Raw genomic sequence first — 22,475 nt, 5'->3', positions numbered from 1 at the left:
CACTATCAAAAGAAGGAGCAGAAGAAGAGGTGGATGTCCTATGTGCTCTAGTCTTCCTAACCATGATGTTAAAGATTAGAAAGGATAGAAAAGAGACAAAAGACAAAAACAAGAAAAACCCAAGGGCAGATTGCATCAGACACAGTTAGAGCAAAAAAAAAAAAAAAAAATCAATCTATATGATGCATAAACAGAATTAACATATGATGCATACTTTAATGTAGTGAGTATAGTTCAATTTTACTATAAAAACACAGAATTTGGCTTGAGTAAAGGGTTTATATCAAAAACCCAAAATTTTAAAAACCCACTTTCAAAAATCCCAACAAATTGACCAATTGATCATTACACAAGTTAGATAATAGAATATAATGACTAAATCAATCAATCAAACAAGCCAATTTCATCAATTAATGCTCAACTGAACAAAAATCCCAATTCGGGTAGTTTTAAGCCCTAGAAAATCCAATTTTTTCCAATTCATCAAATTGATCCAATTAAATCACATAGATCAGTTTACTATCATCGAAAAACAAAAACCCATTGATCAATTTTGAAAAAAAATGATTGAAAACAACAAAAAACCCCCAAATTTTCATAGGTTCAAATTTTTCCCTAAAATGCATGAAAAAAAAAATGCATGAAACATGAAAATAATTGAAAAAGGAAGGGTAAAAGGGTCTTACTAGTGTATGAAGACAAAAACCCTTGAAACAATTTGAGGGAAAATGACAAAAATCTTGACTTTGAATCTGGATAAATCGAAGAGAGAGAGAGAGAGAGAGAGAGAGAGAGAGAGAGAGAGAGAAAAGCTTTTTGAAAAAGTTGAAATAGTGATGAGCACGTGAAAAGCTTATGTTTTTAAAAAACTCTCTGAACAATTTTTTCGATTGATCGAAAAATAGATTCGATCGATCGAAAATTACATTTGATTGATCTAGCAGCGATCGAGCATCGATCGAGCTAGGCAGATTCAAACTAAATTTTTAATCGCAATTTTGATCGGTTGAGAAATAGGTTCGATCGATCGACAATCTGGAAAAATTAAAATTTTGACAAACAGAGCAATTTTATGCAGAAACTCCTTAAAGCATAGTATTTCATGAATGAAATACATGAGTATGAGATTAAAAGTTTTTCAAAAACCCTTGAATTTAAGCCAGATCTTCAAAAACAAAAATTTCACCCAAATTTTCCTAAAATCTCAAAGATTAGACACATTTTGCAATAAAATCAAGGAACTTTCAATCTTGGATGGCCATAACAAGATTACACACAATAACATGTACTAAGTTTAGCAAAGAATAACTTGTGTAGTGTATGCAACTAGCAAAAGTTTGAGATACATGTAAGGTGATATGTGAATAGTAATCAATTACAATTTTTAAAAAATTCATCATATAAATTTTAAGGAGATCATTACCTAAAGAGTTACATCATATAACTCCCACATCTCCTAGAATAAAAGCTTACAATCATGTAAGTTTCTTGATTTGCCTCATAATGTACACACCAGTTTTATTTGATTTGAATCTTATTAAAATAACCAAGATAATGTACACACCAATTTTATTTGATTGTAAAGTTATTATGGCCCAATAATATACACACCAATTTTAGCATTTAATCTAAGGCTACACCTTATATTCTTTTTGTGCATGTGTTACACTTTCTCAAGCACAAAAACTAATGATATGCACTAAGGTGTTCATGATTGGCTAGTAAACAGTGGTGAGATGGTTATTTATGCCTTTCTCAATAAGTTCAAGTCCAACAAATAAAAGCATGTGACTTCTAGATCAAGGCAAAGTGATCATAAACTATAAACATCTTCCCACACAACATGCACTACGAAGCTCAAACTAGTAATGTGCAATAAATAAGCTCATCCAAGCTAAATAAGGTACATAGACATGTTATGTAAAGGTAATATGGTCAACCCTGATTTCAAATTCAAGAAAAATAATGCAAAACACATTTTGCTTCTATTTAAAAAAAAAAAAAAAAAAACAAAAAACAAAAACAACCTAGAATGAAATGCATGAATGTTATGCAATGCAAATCCTAGAAAAACAAAGGGAACAAAAACAACAAAGAAGAGTGGTCACAAAAAGTAAAGCAATAGAGCACAAGGACCATATTAGAAAGACTCAATTAGATTGAGCCTTTTGCATCCAAAACTTTTTAGATGCAACTCTAGCATTATAGTTATTCTTCAAATTAGAATGTTGAGGAACTCAAGGATTGGAATAAAAGTTTAAAACTTTTACCAACTCACCAATAAGTACCATAGGATCTTGTGCTTGAAACATAGGTACTTTTGGCTTATTTGCTTGCTTAGCAGCTTGCAACTTGAAACAGTTTAGACGAACGTGCCCAGACTTTTCACAAAAATGACAAACCTATGTAGGTCTATCATGCAACTTGTCCTTAAGAATGTTAGGAGTCTTAGGTTTAGACTCTTGAAGATCAACCCTAATCTTCCTAGAAGAAGTAACTTCAACTGGTTTGACAATCTCACTCACAGGAGACTCAGAAGAAGAAACAAAGTTTGTGGAATGATTCTTAGTCACAGAGATGCTATCTTCAAAACCTAGACCAGTTTTGTCTAAGGGAGACTTCTGAATACTTAACATGTGTTCAAGTTTGGAACTAGCAGGCTTATTTGTTTGTTCTCTAGCAACAGATAATTCAAGTTCCAAATTTTTAACTTTATCAAGTAATAACATGTTTTCAGTTTTCACTTTATCAAGCAATTCATTAGCATCAAACAATTTCAAGAAGCAAATTTTTCTTATCAAGTTCAAGAGATGCAATTTTCTGTAAACCTAAATCAACATTCATAGCATTCTTTGTAGCAACTTTGCAAAGCTTATTGTAGGCTTCTTGCAAATCTGCATTCTCAGAGAGTTCCCCATCAGAAGGGTTCTCTTCAACAGCAACACTTTCATCAACTACAGTAGTAGCTGTGAAACCAATGAAGTTGAACGGTTTTAGACCCCTTAAAACAATTAGATTAACCTAGTTAATTAGCCAAGTGATTAACTTAGTCAATTTCAGCAATTCTAGGTTATCACAAACACACAATCATATCAAAAGTATAAAGCAGCAGAAATATAAAAGACATAATGATATGATGACCCAGGAAACCACACGGTAAAAACCTGGGGAGGATTTGACCTAGCTATCCTCAAGGTAAACCTGAATCCACTATGCAAAAGAATCGAAGTTCATACAAAAGGACTTACAAGCTCCCTGCTTGACTTCCTAATGTTACCCACCAGTAGAACTTACTGATACGACTACGTGCAAGCTCCGAATCCACGGACTCCTTCTTTCTTTGGATTCTCCAATCAGCTACAAGCACCCACGCTTGATAATCTTTAAACTTCAATGGTAGCAACCGAGTTGATCATCAAGATGTTGAAGTAATCTCTACCTTGAAAACTCTAAGTTTTGTGTAAAGGAAAGCTCCTCTAGATCTCACAAAAGATTTACACAAAATAGCAAAGTATGAGTAACAACTCAACTGGAGCAACTCTAAAAACGTGGCTAGGGTTTTTTTTTATATACCTAGGATAAAAACAGAAAACCTAAAACGTTTAATGAGCTAGGGCTGAGCTGGAATATTCTGCAGAAAAACATTCTGCCCGAGATTCGATCGATCGAGTCTTTCCTTCGATTGATCGAGCCAGGCTGAAATGCACCAATGCATCTACAGCCACTCGATTCCAACTTTACATGAAAGACCCAACTTTGAGCAAATCTAAATAAGACTAAACAACCTGTTTTGATCATGGTTTGCCAACAATACAAATTAGAGTTCTAAATACATAAAATCCTAAATCTTTAGAACCTAACAGAAGTTTCCATTTTCATCACTACCAGATTCATTATCAGAAACTTCATCATCACTAAGGGTTACAACCATAGCCTTACCCTTTGATCTCAAGAATGTAGGATATTCTGATTTCACATGACCATACCCTTGACAACCAAAACATTGTTGACCCATAGAATTATTAGAAATTTGACCTATTTTTTCTTTAGGTTTCTCATTATTGTTCACCTTAGTGGGTTCGTTCCTTCTAAAATTTTTAGGTTCAGCATTGTTTTTACCTCTTGCCCTTATGTTATTGCTGCTCAAAAAATTTCTAAAATTCTTGGCAAGGTAAGCAATCTCTATAGCAAAGAGTTTATCAACAATTTCATTAACATCAACATCATCAACAGACTTAAGAGCCATTGATTTGGATTTGCTTGTCTTAGGTAGATCCAACTCATAGGACTGAAGAAATCTTACAAGTTCATTAACAGATATGGAGTCCACATTCTTGCTTTCAGTGATGGCAGTCACTTTGGGTCTAAAGTCCTTAATAAAAAATCTAAGAATCTTCCTAACAATTTTAGATTGATCATAGATTCCATCCAAATTATAAGCAGAGTTAACAATATCATTCAATTTAGCATAGAATTCATCTAAACTTTCATCATTAGACATTTTAATACTTTCAAATCTAGAAGTTAACTGCTGCAGTTTGTTAATTTTAATTGCCTTTGTGCCTTCATGCATAATTTGAAGAATATTCTATGCAGTATGAGCAACCTCAACATTAGAGATTTTTTTGAATTCTTCCATAGAAACAACATTGAAAATAGCATTTATGGCTTTGTTATTAAAAGCGGTTGCTTCTTTCTAAGAAGTTTGCCATTCACTAATAAGAGTAGTGGGCTTCTTCCATCCGTATTCAACGGAATTCCAAATTCTCTCATCAATCGATTTTAGGAATGCTTTCATCCTTACTTTCCAATAAGCATAATTATTCCTATCAAAGTGAGGTGGGATAACAAGAGAGTGACCATGTTCCATGACTACGTCAAGGATCAACTCTTAGATCAAAGGATCTAAATACTAGAGTTAACCCGTTCTGATACCACTTGTACGTTTTTAGACCCCTTAAATACAAACAAATTAACTTAGTTATTTAGCCAAGTGATTAACTTAAGTAAATTATTCAGATCTAGGTTAACATAGATAAATCATATCATTGAAATAATGCGAAAAATAAATAATACAACGATATGATAACTCAGGAAAATCAAACTGGTAAAAAATCTGAGGAGGATTTAACCTAGCTATCCTCAAGGTAAAAAAAATCCACTATGAAAGAATTGAAATTTACACACTAGCGACTTAGACCACTAACATCCTATTGCTACCTCGAGTAGAAAACTTACTACTACGACCATGTGACAGCTCCAAGTCCACAGATTACTTCTTTCTTGGATTCACAGCAACCATAAGTACTCCCACTTGTGATATTCTTTAAGCTCTTTATGCAGCAACTAAACCAATCATCAAGCTCTTGACATAATCTTGATTCTTGATAATTCTAAGTATATGTGAAGGCAAACACCTTGAAATCTCACTTAAGAGATTCACATACATAGCATAAACAACAACAATAAAATGTGGCTAGGGTTTATCCTTTTATACTTGAAGCAATACATAAAACCTTACATGTCAAATGAGCTTGGACTGAGTTAGACAATTCTGCAGAAAAACAATCTGCAAGAGTTTCGATCGATCAAGTCTAATTTTCGATCAATTGAGCCAGACAGATTTACACAATAAATCATACAATACACTTGATTCTAACTTTACACATAAACATACTTTGAGCAAATCTAAAACAAGACTAAACGTTTTGATCATGGTTTGCCAACATTACAAAATGAAGTTCTAATACATTTAAACCTAAAGTCTTAGAACCCAACAGAAGATGTGATGTATGGTGTGTTGTAAAATGGTGTGCTAAATAATAAAGTAGGTTTTTTATATGTTAAAATGACATATTTTTATAACACGTGATGCTGGTGCTTAAAAGATATAATCTAAATGAATCACAGTTAAACACAAAATATATATCATTAGACAATTCTAAATAAAACCTATAGCTAGCTATCAGCCTATTACACATAGATTTAGTATAATATGTTTATTATATTAAATAGTGAAATTCAAAAATTTAACAACTAAAGCTGCCAAAGCCCATTGCATTATCCTTCACCTTTTTCTATTACACTAAGAGCAATTGCATCAGTGGGCCTAAAACTTTCCATTTATTTTACAAAAAGAACATACTTTTTTTTTTACACGATCACTTTTACAAAACACTCACAACAAATTATCTATTCTAAACATTTATTCAATAAATATTCATTCTTTTACATTTTTTATTATTTCCTTCACACTCCTCTCTAGAACCCTTTCACTTATTGCCACTCTTTCTCTTATAGGCCTAACATAACCCAAAATAACCAACATCCATCCACCATCAATGATCAATCCACACCTACCATCAACCTAACCAGCCACCATCAATGAGATCAACCACCATCCTTAACCCACCCATCCACTATCAACGGGATCAATCACCATCATCAACCCACCCTTCATCAAGCAACCATCCTCCAAAAACCCAAATCTAAAGAAATCTCAAACCGGCCAAATCCACTATACCCAAAACCCCGTTCAACCCAAATACATATGAAATCAAAATCTAATCCGAACCAAGCACATGCAAGCTACAAGTTTACCTAACATCATCATCATCATCATCTTCTTCTTCTATAAACTACCAAGCAAAATAACTCAAATAATACCCAAATCAAAATAAAAAATCCAACCAATCCAGACACAAGTTTATAAGAATGAAAGCGGCATCTCAAACTTGACATAACCTCACCACCCCCAGCATCACACCACTGCCAGCAACCGACTACCAGCATCTCCGATCCCTTCCCACGTGATATTACACTGCGGTGGTTGAGGTTGGGTCAGGTGGTGGTTTTGTTCTTGGGTTGGGGCGGTGGTTTTGTACAAATAGAGGAAGAAGACAAAGGGGAAAAGGAAAGATGAAGGGGAAGAGAAAATTGAGGAAGAAGCTAGGTGAGGAGAATGGGTCTATAATGAAGTGAGAGAAAAAAAGAATTAAAAAATGGTTTACAAATGAACAATAACTGTGCATATATGCACAGTTACTATAGCAAGATAGTATATTTACACATCTTTAGACCCACTAATGTGGGTAATTTTTGGCCCAAAATGTGTGTATATATGACCATTTTTTGTATTTTAGACTCATTGATGTGAGTGCTCTAATAGAGTCAATTGTTATTTTGCCTAAGGTTGTGCATTACAGTTCCAACACCAATAAATTATTTATTGTAACTAGTAAAAGTCTCGTGCGTTGTACGGCTTTAGTCATACATATATATATATATATATATATATAAACAAATAAGTTGATAAGAACAAATAAGTTGTTGTCTTTATCAATTGAAACTTAGATGCATGTTGCATATTTTGTTAAAATACTTATTGTTATTTTATCTAAAATGCATGTCGCATGTTTTGTTAAAATATTGATAAGAACAAATAAGTTGTTGTGTCTATTAACTAAACTTTAGATGCATGTTTTGTTAAAACACTTACTGTTATTTTATCTAAAAAAATTGATAAGAACAAATAAGTTGTTCTCTTTGTCTAAAAATTTATGTTTATCCAAAATATTGCTGAAGCAATTTGGCAAAACCACAACTTAGAAAAAATTGCAGCAATTTAGTGAAACCACTTTGTACAACCACAACTTCTAAACCCAATTTTCATTACATAATATATGATATGATTTGTAAATACTATATTTTTTGTAATTTAATATATTTTACTCTCTTTGGCCACCAACCCCCTAAATCTCTTTCATCTATTATTATATTTTCTCCCTTTCTCTCTATCTATTTTTAGAGTATCCCTCTCTCTTATACCTACCAAGATATGATATATATATATATATATATATATATAAAGATAGAAATACATATGATATAATATTGTAGTTATCTTTAAAAAGACTATATGAAAATGTTTCCATATTTTCGTTGAGATTTTTTTTTTCAAAAAATAAAGATATTATACTCGTACAATACACATCCCATTATTTATTCATTTCTGTATTTTTTTACATAATTTTTGAAACGTAATTTTCTTGAAAGGTGCTATGTTATACTCGTTGGTATAATTACCACAATATACATGTATCATATTTTACTAACTGTGCTATCTGTATTAGTCATTTACAAATGTGTAATATTAGAGGACAGACATGTAAACCTTAAATGGAGATGAATGAAAAATTATGACACTAGACCCAAAAAAAAGCCTTAGAGCACAAGTGATGAGGCTAATTATTATTATTTGTATATCCATATCTATTATATAATTGTTATTAAAATCTTGATATTTTACTCAAGACTAGGATATTTAATGAAATCTTCTCCAAAAATATATAAAATTATATATGAACATCATAATAGAAAATGTTTTCAACAAATTGTATGAACGGTGACCTATGGACATATAAATAAATAACTATATATATATATATATATATATAATTTATGACAATCTCAAAACAATACACCTTTGTAGACGCCTCATTTTGTACCTGTTAATAACCTTTGCTCCCTAGAAGCCCCAATGATGAGCTTGAAATATGTCAACCAAGGGTAATTAAAGAGTTCACAATAGTTTGAAAGTAATCATAACTCAAAAGTGCTCAAATCGCTTTGAAAACGATGTTGAAAAATGACATTTTCTCACTTTTTTGACTGTAACTTTTTTATCCGCAAATTATTTTTTAGTGAATGTTTCATTGTAAATTAGATATCCTGGGCTTTAATTTGAATATAAATTTTGTGTAATTTGGATTTAAATTGAGTGAGATATGATCATTTGAAGTCGGATTATCAGTGTGTCAGAAATTAGGGTTTTGGGAAGAATGCATACGCATGGGGTTAAGCATGCTTACACAGGCTCATTTTCAAGTCACTAGAACTTTTTAAGTCCCCAAAATTAGTGGAGCCCCTAGGAAATATTTTTAGGCAGGTCATTAAGAAACTTAAATTAAACAAAATATAATATAAAAAAACTTGAATCTTAATATCGACACCAAATACACACACAAGCAAATACATGAAGATTTACAATTTTCTTTTATGAGTTTTCATATTTCAAAATCGTTACATGATAATTTATTATCATTCGTCATTATCTATTGTTAATGTGGGTAGGTGTAACCATTTTATTTAATTAAGTTTGTATAACACTTTTGTTTTTATGCAATTGTCATTATCAAATTGTCATTATTAAAAAAAAAAAAAAAAACATTTTAAACCAAATGACAAAACTCAACCCACTTGTAATGTAATACAATAAGTGTCTTTTTAACCTTTCAAATCCTTTAACATAATTAACTTTACTATGTTTTTTTCTTCTCGAAGGACTAACCTTATAACAATAAGTTATTATCACATGACAACAGTACACATATATACATGTAACAAACCTTATGTATTTCCTAATTATTGAATAATATAAAGTTATATTATATCTATATACTATACATGCCCACATGTCACAATTCACACAAATAACATTATTACAAAAAAATAGCATACACAATCAATATCAAACATACACTCAGACACATATAATATAAATTTATAATAAAGAGAGACTTACTATTCACCAATACTCATTCTTTACTCTTAGAGTTGGAGATACAAGAGATAGATAGTGAAGAGAGATAAGATTAAATTCATGAGATAGAGGGAGAGTGATCTGTGATTTGTGTTGTTTGGTGTTGGGATGAGCTAAAATGTGCTATTGTTCGATTTTGGGTTGGATTGATATGTGATTAGGGTGCACAAGATCTAAACCCTATTCACCTTTTCTAAAAAGGTCTGAAACACAGCACCATTGTATGTTTTTTTATCTTTCCAAACCTCTCTCTAGTATACAACTAGGGCAGAAACTTGTTTTCAAAATTGTTTTCTAAATACTTTTCAATTAAAGTTTGTTCTTGAGTTCTATTGTATTCTTTAATTTTCTCTTGTAATCACAATTTGATCTCAGTATTGTAGGCATTGAGTGGTTGGTTAAACAACCTCAAACTCGTGATCTGAGCTAAGCAAGGCGAGTATTCTTTCAATAGATTCTTTCTTTGCTTAATACGTTTCATATGGGTTTATTAATATAGTTTTCATTCATCTTTTTGATTTGTTTAATGTTTGATTGTGACCATAATTTTCCATCCACCCTATTTAACCTCCAAACAAACACACCCTAAGTATCTAGTATCAACACGAAATGACATGCGAGTAATAGTATTTCATAGAGGCTGTTAAGTAATGAATGCTACGTCAACACAGTTTATATTGTTATTATTAATAAAATTTTGATATTTATCTTAAAAAAAATATCAACACAATAGTGACATATAAAAATGTATATATATATATATATAAACAAAAATTAAATGTATGCACGTAATTTTTTTTTATATCGACAATTATTTTACGATTCAGACTTAGGAAATCAATCATAGCCAAATTATAAGTGTTATTCTCATTGCTCCTAATCTCTATTTGGGATAAATTAAAATTATTGGTCAAGTTATTTTTTTATTCCAATTTATTATTTAACTTAAATAAATTAATAAAATAAGCCTTAACTAAGGCTATACTGTCCTACTTGAGAAATTATAAATTAAAGTTTTGTATATACCTAAAAATTTTAAAAAATAAAAATTTAATCTTATTCATAATCTTGAAATTAACCGTTAAGATGTAAATGTAAATAAAAATAAAGGTTCACAACTTCACATAGGTAGCACTATATCGTACATAGTTTTTTTTTTTCTTTTTTTTTCTTTTGGAAGTCAATGTTAAAAATTAGAAGGTCGGATATTATAGTTGACTTTTCTATAATATATGAATCAAATATTCCCACGGGAGTATCAGATTCAGATATTATATATATTTTTAAACCCTTATTTGTTTGCATAATCTTTAAATCTATTTTAGAGATTGTTGATGTATAGTATGACGCACCCCAAAAATGCCATAGCTGGTCTTTTATATAAAACCTGCTTGAATTAAAGTGGTCGTTCAAATAACGAAAAAAAAAAAAAAAAAAAATTGCTTGAATTAAAGTGGTCGTTCAAATAACGAAAAAAAAAAAAAAAAAAAAACACTAGTGATTGATCTTTATCTTAATTCTTAAAGCACAGAGGAAGGGATCGAAAATGAATTCTTTCGACTTAGATGCATTTGATCACAAAGGTAATCCAGCTGATAGGACCAAAATTGGTGGTTGGTTCTGTACAGGTCAAATCCTTGGTAAATTCCATTGTCTCTTATTGTGCATATATATATATATATATGGTTTTTAGCTACTTGAATTTTCCCAAATGTTCTTATTTGAATCTTACAGTAAATTTATATTCCTTGGAAGGGACCAAAGCAGGTGCTTCCAATTTCTATCTCTATTTCAAATATTTTTTGTTGTTGATATTCTATAGTTATAATAAGGAGGAGAGATTTGAATCTTAGACATCTTTATTAGAAACACTAAGTTGCTTCCATTTATTTTATTACTACCTATTTACAAATTGATTGCAACATTTAATTATCATGAAGAACTATTAAAGCAATTTAGTTCATATTCTAATTGGTTTTAGTCATAACTCTAATAAAGAAAATTCAAATATTTTATAATACTCATACCGATTTTGATCATTTTCCAAGATATTGAAATGTGCAAGAGACTTTCCTCAATGGCAATAATTGTGAACCTTGTGACATACTTAGTTGACACAGTGCATATTTCTAGCGCAAGTGTTTCAAAATTTCGCATCAACATCAGGGGGCACATCATATCTTCTATGCTTGTTCGGAAGCATTGTTGCAGATTCTTTTTTAGGCCGATATTGGACAATAGTCATTGCTATTGCAATTCATGTAGGGGTGGGTACTCTTTTAGCATGTGAACATGCAATCCTAATATGATATTTATATGCTACACTTCAATATATATATATATATATATATCTCTAAGTATTCTGCTTCCTTGCTTGCGAAGTTCTATATTTGATAATTAGGGAATATGCTTGTTAGCCATATCCATTGCTTTGCCAAACTTACGCCTGCCTCCTTGTGATCCTGCTTTATCCAATGAATGTGTAAAGGCCGACAGTCTTCAAATGGGCATTCTCACCAAGGCTGTGTATTTAACTAATATAGGAATTGGTGGAATAAAGTCAAGTGTTCCAGGGCTTGGAACAGACCAATTTGATCAAAATGATGACAAGGAAAATGCTCAAATGGTGCGTTTCTTTGATAGGTTCTTCTTAGTTACCAACTTGGGCACCTTATTGGCATGTACACTACTTGTTTATATACAAGATCAAGTGGGACGAAGCTGGGCATATGAGATTTGCTCGGCCTCAATGATACTTGCTCTCTTGGTCTTTGGACTAGGGACTAAAAGACATAGGTACAAGAAACGTGTAGGAACCCCTATACTTCAAATTCTTCAAGTCATAGTGGCTGCTGTAACGAAAAGGAAGACAACATTTCCATCTAATGCCAGTGCCTTATATGAGGACCCTTCTCAAGAATCAATCATATATCATACAAATTATAAGTTACGGTATGTGACCATTAGAACTGCTTAATTTTAGAGGTTTGTTGAGAATATTGTTTTCTTTCTCTATGAAAATAATTACTTCTCTTAAATTATGTTTTTCTATTTTTTTTTTCCTAAACTCCTTAACTAGTTTTCAAATCATTGATAGAATTGTTATAACTAAAGTATGCATATACTGCCCTATCAAAAGGGGAGAAAGTATGCATATAGTGCACTCTTGCAAATTGTATTTTGAGCGACGAAAATTAGTGAGTAAATATTTTTCGTTGCTAAAAATACAGATTTAGTGACGAATTATGAATTTCATCACTAATGTGATCTGAAAAATGAGCACCAGTAGGGAAAACTTTGGTGGGAACTTAATTAATCTATAGTGACGAAATATTTCGTGGCTAAAAGTTGAAATTTTTAGTGACAAAATATTTTCTCACTGTAGGTATTGCTATGGATAGTACTAGCGATGAAAATCATTTCGTCTCTATAAGGAAGAATTAGCAACGGAAAATAATCGTCACTAAAAAAAATCATGGTTTTTCTTTTCATTTTTTTAGCGATGAAATCACAATTCGTCACTAAAAGTATACTCTAGCGACAAAATTTGAATTTCCTCTCTAAAAATCTTAACAAAATTTGGGTTCTTTAGTGACAAAATTGAGCTTCGTCGCTAAAGGGGTTTCTAATTCCCTTAAACCCATTTCAGCAAATATATTTCACTTCCCTCCCAAACACAAACTATTTTCCCTTCCTTTCTTCCTTTCTCTCACAAACCCAAACGTCAGCCGCTGACTGTTTAACTCCCAACCGTTCACCTCCCGACAACCCTTTGCCTCCTAACGTCCCTTCGCCTCCCTTCCCCTCACAAACCCAACCCAACCCAACCCAACCCTCCCTTCAAATTCCTACGGCATCACTCTTCGCCTTTTTCGTTGTGGCCATGATGACCACTCTTGCTATACATGACAGCCTGATAATGCCTCTCATGAAAAATTCTAGAAATAGTCAAGGTACGTAAAGTAGAGATATTCTTACTCGAACAAATTCAATTCTAAGTTTAAATTTGACTATTAAACAAGCGAATTCAAACATAATAACTTGTTTATGAATAAGCTTAAACATAATAATTTGCTTATAAACAAGTTTGTAAGTATAACTCAATTTGAGTATATATAATATTTTATAATTTAAAATGTAAGAAAAAATATAGTTATTATTTAGACTTAAGATTGGATTGGTAAGTATGTCAATTATTTTATAAGGTATAAAATTATTATTTGTAATTTGTTGATAATACAAATAATCTTGTTTATAATAAAAATTATTATAATTTTTAACAATATAAGATTGGTAAATCTAATCTCTATAAGAAATGCTACCTCTATAGTATAGGCGAAAGAGACAGTCGCCTAAGGCTCCCATGTAGAAAAAGTCCCTCAAATTTTAACCAATATGATTTTTTTTTTTCTAATAGTATTAATTAAGCACAAATATTAGCCAATAAAAAAAATATTTTTATCAAATGAAAAAGAAGAAAAAAAAATACTATGTCTACAATATTTTTCGCAATAAATTAAACTCTAAATGGCAAATTGTTACTGGCTATTATTAATGGGTAAAAAAGTAATTTCAGTAGTAAGTTCAAACTAAAACCAGTAACAACTTTAACACTAAGTCTAGAAAAAAGAGCAATACATTAAAAATTTCATAATATTTTTCACAATAGTTAAGTTGGCAAACTTTTATTAGTTCTCATTTAGGTCTACCATTAACATCATATTTTTACTTACCACTCAATTTGCCACATCAACAAGTATGAAAAATTTTGCCAAATTTTTTGTGTCTATAGACTTTCTCAAAAAAAAAAAAAAAAATTATGCAGTTTATGTTAATTAGTAATTTTGCATCTAAAAAAAAAAAAAGAGTTTAAGTAATATTGAATTTTTTAAAGTCATATTTAAATATATAAAATGTCTCAATTTTGTTTTCACCTTAGGCCCCCAAATGTATCAAGCTACCCTTGTCAATAAGTTCATAAATTTAGAATTCATTCTATCTAATTATATCAAATAAAAAAACTTCAAAAATAATTTAGTTGTTAATTATTAGTATAGATTTGTGAAGGGATAGAATAATTTAGTTCTAATGTTAACTATAAATGTTATGTGAAAAAAAGTTAATCAAGTAATTTGTGCTTTGACAAGAAAAAGTTAATTTAATTTGGTGATGAGCTCAACTTGCATTCAAAATAAAATTAAAAAAACAATTTTGAACTTTTAATACTCTACTTAATTCGGCTTATTTACACCCTTAAGTCTATTCTACCAAATTTTCTCCTTTTTTTTATTATTTTTTTTTAATGAGGTATATAATAAGAATCTGGATTCAAAGTAGTCATAATAATTTTTGATAAATGAAAATATTTTTCTATTTATTTATTTATTTAATTATCTCTTTTTTCCTATTTAGGTTTAACAAACTTGCAAAAAGTAGGGTTAGGCCTATTCTTCTCCATATGAATGGGAACGGCAGCACTGGTGGAAAAGAGAAGATTATCAGTTGTTGAAGCCCGTGGAGGCACCATGAGGTCGACAACCCTTCCAATAAGTGCTTCTTTTTACTTCCACAGTTCATCTTAGTTGGTATTAGAGAGGCCTTTATGTTATCCGGAGAGTTGGATTTCTTCACAAACAATGCACCTAATGGGATGAAAGCAATTACCACTGCTCTCTACCTCACAAGCACCTCATTTGGTATGTTTTTTAGTACAATTTTGGTCACAATAATAAGTAATTATAGTGGATGCAATGATGGGCACAATTGGCTTCCTCCTAGTATTAATAAATGCAGATTGGATAATTTCTATTGTTTTCTAGCACTATTAACTTTGATCGACTTGGGATTTTATATTGTGTGCGCCTTAAGGTATAGACCAAATTCTACTGAAATTGTTCCAGAGATGAACGGTGTTATCAATACTCCTCCTAGAGAAGAAAATGTGTAACCGCAGAATCTTTGCTGCATATTAATAAAATTGCTGCATATGTTTTTCATTTGGATTCTCATATGAACTATGAATTTCTCCTTTCCAATTTTTCTGTTTGAACTTCAACGTGAAGCAACCCTTTTCTGCCTTTTACCTCCCTTGAGGTCTAGGTCTTTTTTTTTTTTTTTTTAATTGAAATTGTCTAGGTCTAATTTTAAATCCTCCATTTACGCCATGAAATACTATTCATATTCATTATAGTTTAGTGTCAATATCATCCATCTTAATCTGATTTTCAGTTTCAGCAGGTGAAAGTATCACACTATGTTATAAAAATGAGTTAAAATTTGAGATTTAAACCTATAAACTCTGCAATGCATAAATTAATGTTAAAACTGAATTACCTAAGATATGAAAATGTATGGACTGTACATAGCGCAAGAAACAAACCCAGGCAATGACAAAAACTTGAATTTCTATAAGTCCAAGGAATAGAAAGGTTCAAGACTGAAAGATGTCAAGAAACAAGAAAAATGATAAATTAGGTATTTGATCCCTATCTTTTATGTCGTATATATCAATTTGGTCCATGACATTTCAAATGTGTCAATTTGGTCACTAATCTTTTGTTATTGTAGCAAAATAGTCTAGGTTGTTAAATGATAAATAGAAAATGCTGACATTGCTAACAGCCCAAATAAAAAATTATTTTTATGCCACATCAAATGACATGTGTACTGCCACATGGAATAAAAAATAAACATTAAATTAAATTAAAGAATTTTTTGAAATATCAAATATAATTAAATCATAATATACTTCATTAGTTAAATTAAAAATATTAAATAAAGTAAAGAAAATCATTTGAATCCCAAACGCCCTTCACACCAAGAGCCATGGCAACGATTCCATCACTTTTCAAAATAATGGAAACCATTACTGTGCTGTAGAGGCTATGGTAGCAAATAAAGAAGTACAACTAGCGTGGGTGACATGGGGAACTAAGAGCAACTGCATCAACTCATACAAACTTTTCGTCTATTTTGCACACAAAAAACTACTTTTTTTTTATTATTTTACACACTCATTTTTACAAAACGCTCACATCAGTTTATCTATTCTACACATCTATTCAATAAAATATTCATTCTTTTATAATTTTTTATTATTTCCTCATTCACTACCCCTCTCTCTCACATACCCAACACTACCCAAAAATATTAAAATATTAAATGCACGAGTTACAGTAACCGTGTATATATGCACGGTTACTGTAGCACTTGTGCATTTATGCACAATTTTACATCCACTAATGTGGGTGTTTTTTTGGTCAAAATGTGCAATCTCAACACTTTTTCTATTTTGCACTATTTTACACTTACTGATGCAAGAGCTCTAAGGCAACTAATTTAAGTGGGGTATTTTTTATGTTACATTTTAGATCTCTGTAAACTAGATTTTTTAACTTAATTAATTAACCAAGTGAATACTTAGGTTTATTATTCAAATCTAGATTAAAACAAAACAATCATATCATGCAAATTAGTTGAAAAATAAATAACAAAACGATAAGATGACCCAAGAAAACCAAACCGGTAAAAAACTTGGGAAGAATTTAACCTAATTATCCTCAAGTAAAAAGCAAATCCACTATGAAAAAATTGAAGTTTGTATAATAGAACTTAGACCACTAACATTCTATTGTTACCTTGAGTAGAAAACTTACTACCACGACCCCATGATAGCTCCGAGTCTACAAACTACTTATTTCCTAGGCCTTTGCAACACAAGCACCCACACTTATGATTAAAAAAAAAAAAAAACTCTTATTTGTGACTCCAAGACCACTTTTGAAGGTTTAAATCATCAGCACCTTTGATGACTAGAGAAGGCAACAACTTCTACAATACTGGATCTTGAAATTTTTCAAGAAATAACATTGGTAGAAGACATGAGAGAGCTTTTTGGGTACAAAGCCCTAGATATAAAAGAGGCACACTCTTCTCTCTTTGAAAACTCTTATAAAAACGTGTTTAGGGTTTCCTTTATATACTAGGAAAAGTAGATTGAAACCTTAATACTTAATGAGCTTGAACTGCTATTTGGGTCAACTTAAAATTTTGTAGATATGTGTTTCAATTGGTCGAGCTTGTTCTTCGATCAATTGAACCAGGCAATTTCTAAACTCTTCTTTCTGCAACTTGTATATTCTTGAATCTTGACTTGTATCACCTTGAGTATTGTCTAATAATACCTATAGACTCTAGAATCTATATCTAGACAAGTTTGTGTTCACGGTTTGCCAATTGTTCTAAACTTTTAGAACCTAACATTTTATATATTTAAATATTAAATAAATATTTGTAATTAAATAATATTTATTTAATTTTCGTTATTATTTTTCTTATTTTTTTAGATGCAAAATTATTAATTAAGTTTTTGTATATAAGTTTTGGTAACATTTCATTTTCAATTAACAATATAAGAAATTTACTTAATCTTTTTTGTGACATAGATAATCTAAAACTCAACTGTAATAAGTATTGATCATAATATTATATAAGCAATACATGCATGCATTTAGAAAAGAATCTAGTAATATATATATATATATATATAATTTAAAACATTAATTGGGTTATGTAATCGGATTCATTATATTATTCAATGAATTGGATAAAGCAATACAATATTACTAAAAGAAACACTATCTATGAGATTAAGCAACAAAATACTACAAAATTATAATTGAAAATTTACAAAGGTGAAATTTTATTTTTAAAAAACCCACAAAAAAGAAGTGTGGGCTGGATCACATATATTACTACTTCTTTCTTCCTTTTTCTATAAAACCTATGCTACCCGCCTACTCACCCCCAAATTGTGAATGACCGTCTTGTGTTATATATAAAATAATTTAATGAAAAAAAGTTGGGCAGAATGTTTTGTTGACCATGTAAAGCTAAAGAAAAATTCCATAATACATTTACTCCATTGCATAAAATCATGTCTTTTGTCATTTCTGTTAGAGACATATTTTATGTAATTAGCTAATTCTTTGACAAAATGCACTTTACTTATAATTAGGTAGATCTAGAATAAGTTTAAGATTTCAAAAAACATGTTGTCCAAGTCAAGTGTTGAATCCATGAAGATCTGACCAAGAAATAAGTGAAGAAGAGTTGTTCATTAAAGCTCAACAGAATTCTTGAAAAAATCCTTTCTATCGAGATTTAATGTTGAAGCTCGACACAAGCTGTTTCTGTTGAGACTTATAAAATCAGAAATTCCAGATTTGATTTCTGACCCATGCTGAAATATTTGTGTAGGGTTTCTTTTTTCACAACCCTCGACATATATAAAAATTATTTTAAAGACCGTTGCGCATGCATTGTGTGACTGAATGCAAAAAGTGGCCTAATTCATTATTTTCTCTGTAGAAGCTACTACGTCTTTACACCAAGGGTTTTGTGACCAAAGAGCTTCTTGATCTTCATCGTTGATGAAATGAAAAACTTTGCAGCCAACAATCTTCTTCAAATTGGTGAGTTAGTCACGTATTGAGATCCGTGCATCATTGGTTAGTCACATATTGGGATTCGTACATTGAACGGAAAGATTGACACTACAATAAAAGTCCAATTGGGTATTGGGGTAAGGGTTCAACTGTAGGTTGATATTTCAAGATAGGTATTAATAAGATTCTTTATACTTGTAACCACTTGTGATTGATAATAGTTGATTCTTGGGAGTGGTAACCTTAAAATCACCCGGTGGGGTTTTGCCTCGGTGGTTTTCCCTGTTTATAAACAAATCACCCGTGTTAAATTTATTTTCTGCTACATTTAGTTATTTGGTGATTTGTTTATACTACCACGCCATTGCATGTAATTAAACCTAATTAATTAACTTAGGTAATTAATTAGTTTGCAAATGGGTCAATACATTTTTACCCTATTAAGTGGTATCAGAGCAGGCACACTTTGATTAGGTTTAATCTTTACTATGTGATCCATGGACTCCTGTTTGTCATAGATAGAGGACAGTCTCTTATTATACCTCATTTATTTGATGGCACTAACTATGCCAAGCTGAAAGACAAGTTAACTCAGCCTTCAAACTTGGAGAATAGATTCCCGAACCCAAGATTGTGAGAAGGGTGCTCAGGTCTCTGCCTGAGAGATTCCATTCTAAGATCATTGCCATTGAAGAATCAAGGGACATTGACACCATTCCTTTGATGGAGCTGTTTGGCAACTTGCAGACCTATGAATTAGGTTTGACTAGACTTAGGAAAGGAAGTAAAAGTAAGAGCATGGCACTAAAGACCAAAAGTAATGAGATTAACGAGTCTTCAGATGATGAAGATTCCAAGATGAAGTCATACATCACTAGGCAGTTCAAGAAGTTCATGAAGAATGCCGATGTGAAAGGTTTTGATAAGGACCGTAAGCAATCCCATTCTTCACAATTCAAAAGTCAAGACAGAGAAAAGAAGGATGCTAAGGATGGCGGTCAGTCTACTGTTCCCTCCAGGCCAAAGTTTTTCGGATGTCACGGTTTTGGACACATGAAACAAGAATGTCCAACATATCTCAAGTCAATTGGGAAAAGCAAGGCTCTTGCTGCTACCTTAAGTGATATTGAACCTAAGATTGAGTCAGATGGCAGTGATGACAAGAGAATTTTAAGTGCTTTAACTGCCATAATGGATCCTACTAAGGGGATCATAGAAGCAGTGGATGAAGAAGAGGACTTGGTGGAATCCAAATTTGAGAAAATGGACGATTAAGAGGACATTCATACAGCCTATGCTAAGTTGTACAAAGTTTTTGAGAAGCATGAGAAATTGTATAGGCTGGCCACCAAGAAGCTAAGTGATGTAGAACTAGATTGAGAGGAGCTCTCTACCAAGGTTGATGAAGTCAATCAAACCATTGGAGTACTACAATTTGAGAACAATTTCTTGGCTGAAAGAACTAAGAAGCTTGAAGCGGAGCTGTTTCAAGTCAGAGCTTAATTGGAGAGGACTTCAAGTGCAAGCTCGATGAGATGCTAGGCATTCAAAAAGCTGCTTTTGATAAAACTGGTTTGGGGTATGAATTCTCTTCTCCTAATATTGCCTCTTCTAGTAAGATTGTTTTTGTTTCAGCAGCTAATGATAATGATGCTAAAAATAATGAAGTTAAAACTGAAATAGCTAGTGAGAACTTAAACAAAGGCAAATCTATACTAGGAGCACCCTTGAAGGTTGAAAAGAAAGAGACTAGAAACCCTAGGATTAAGAAGGAAAATAACAAAAAGTCTCAACAAAAAAAGTTGCATTTCTGTCATCACTGCATAGCTTCAGGGCATACACGTCCAAATTGCTATAAGTGGTTAGCCACTCAACAAAGCAATAGTATGCTCTCATCTGGAAACCAGAATCAGTTTCCATCCCCTCTTACTCCTCTAGGAGATCTTCTTAAAACCATTATGTTCCTTTTGAACCTTAATGGATTCAATTCTTCCCCCTCTCCTCAAGATAAAAGGTTCGCGCAAAGGAAATGTCCTTCCTCAAAACCTAAAGTATGGAAGGAAAAAGGCTCCAAATGATTTATTCACTTTATCTCTCCCCTTGCTTGCATATCTTGCTTGTTTGTTGGTTTTCTTAGTTGTTTTTGAGTCAGTCTAGTTTTATGCTTTGTGTGTTTCTTCATGTTTTTGTTTGGTTGTTTTCATTTTTTATTTTATTTTGTATTTCATAAAAATTAAAAAAAAATTGATTGAAAAATTGAAAAATACAAAAATAGTGTGTTTGTGTATATTGGTACTTGTGTACCTTGGATGGCCATTGGAACAAAGTTTTCTAAACTTTAAATCTCTTGTAACTTAGATGAGCATCTCAATGCACAACTAAGCAAGTAAGTTTTGTGGCTCGTGTTTGTGATAAGTACGATTAAGATTGTCTCTTATATCTCATACGCATATCACTCTTTTTGATGGAAATGACTTGAAAATCCTAAGAGAAAGGTATAAGTAATCATCTCACTACCAAAGCCTGTCAATCATGAATAACATCTGTATGCTTAGGCACAGCAAAATTGGGATGTTTTAGCTTACATAAATGGGTATCTCTTCTCTCCCTTATATGCCCATGCATGCTATGCTTAAAAAGAAAAATATGCAAAGAAAATAAAAGCAAAAAGAAACAAAATGCTTTGAATATGATTGCAAGCGTATTGCTAGGAGATGTGAGAGTTATAGGATGTACCTCGAAGGTGATAGTTCTTATCAAGCAGTTATGATTGTGTGTGAATGTATTTGATTTTCTCATATCTCAAATCTTCATAATATGAGACACTTATGCACTCTTGCTATGTTTCACACGCAACACACAATTTTTTTGCTACTTTTGATTTATGTGCAGGTACAATGTGATTTGGCCTTCACAGGAGATACATGTGTTAATATATGCTTACTAAATTGTCTTAACTTATTTTTGAAATATAAAATTGGTTAGACTTGTTTAGTGTGTGTGAATGCGCTTTTGGATCTATCTGCTTTACATATATGTTGAGAGATGTTTTGAGAGATTAATATGTTGTTTGGATCTTTGGTTGAGTAGCTTGCTTGTTGCATTCATCTTTATGTGTTGTTTTTCCCTTTTTGAAAACTCCTTTTCTTCAAGCTCGATAAATTCTCTTTCTATCGAGCCTTCTTTCTCTTTTCTCGATAGCATCTCGATAGATTCTTGATCCATCGAGATTTCTGGGTTTCTTCTCGATAGAATCTTGACAACTTCTTCGATCCATTGAGCCAAATTTCTTTGCTCTCTGTCTGCTCGATAGATTCTTGACAGATTGTTCGATCCATTGAGGTGAGTTTTGCCATTGACAGATCCTTGACAGCACCTCGACAGATTCATTTCTGTCGAGATTTAGTGCTTGATAGACCCTCAATAGA

The 22,475-nt window shown here is 31.6% G+C and overlaps 1 pseudogene; it reads left to right on the top strand.

Annotated features, from left to right (window-relative positions):
- Window positions 1–11,147: 11,147 nt before the first annotated feature.
- LOC112004554 (protein NRT1/ PTR FAMILY 6.2-like) overlaps window positions 11,148–22,475 on the top strand; it is a 36,036-nt pseudogene continuing 24,708 nt past the window's right edge.

This window comes from Quercus suber, unplaced genomic scaffold (genome assembly GCF_002906115.3).
Source record: "Quercus suber isolate HL8 unplaced genomic scaffold, Cork oak 2.0 scaffold_211, whole genome shotgun sequence".
Lineage (NCBI taxonomy): Eukaryota > Viridiplantae > Streptophyta > Magnoliopsida > Fagales > Fagaceae > Quercus > Quercus suber.
The sequence above is the reverse complement of the archived record's forward strand: the minus strand, read 5'-3'. Positions and strand labels throughout refer to the sequence as shown.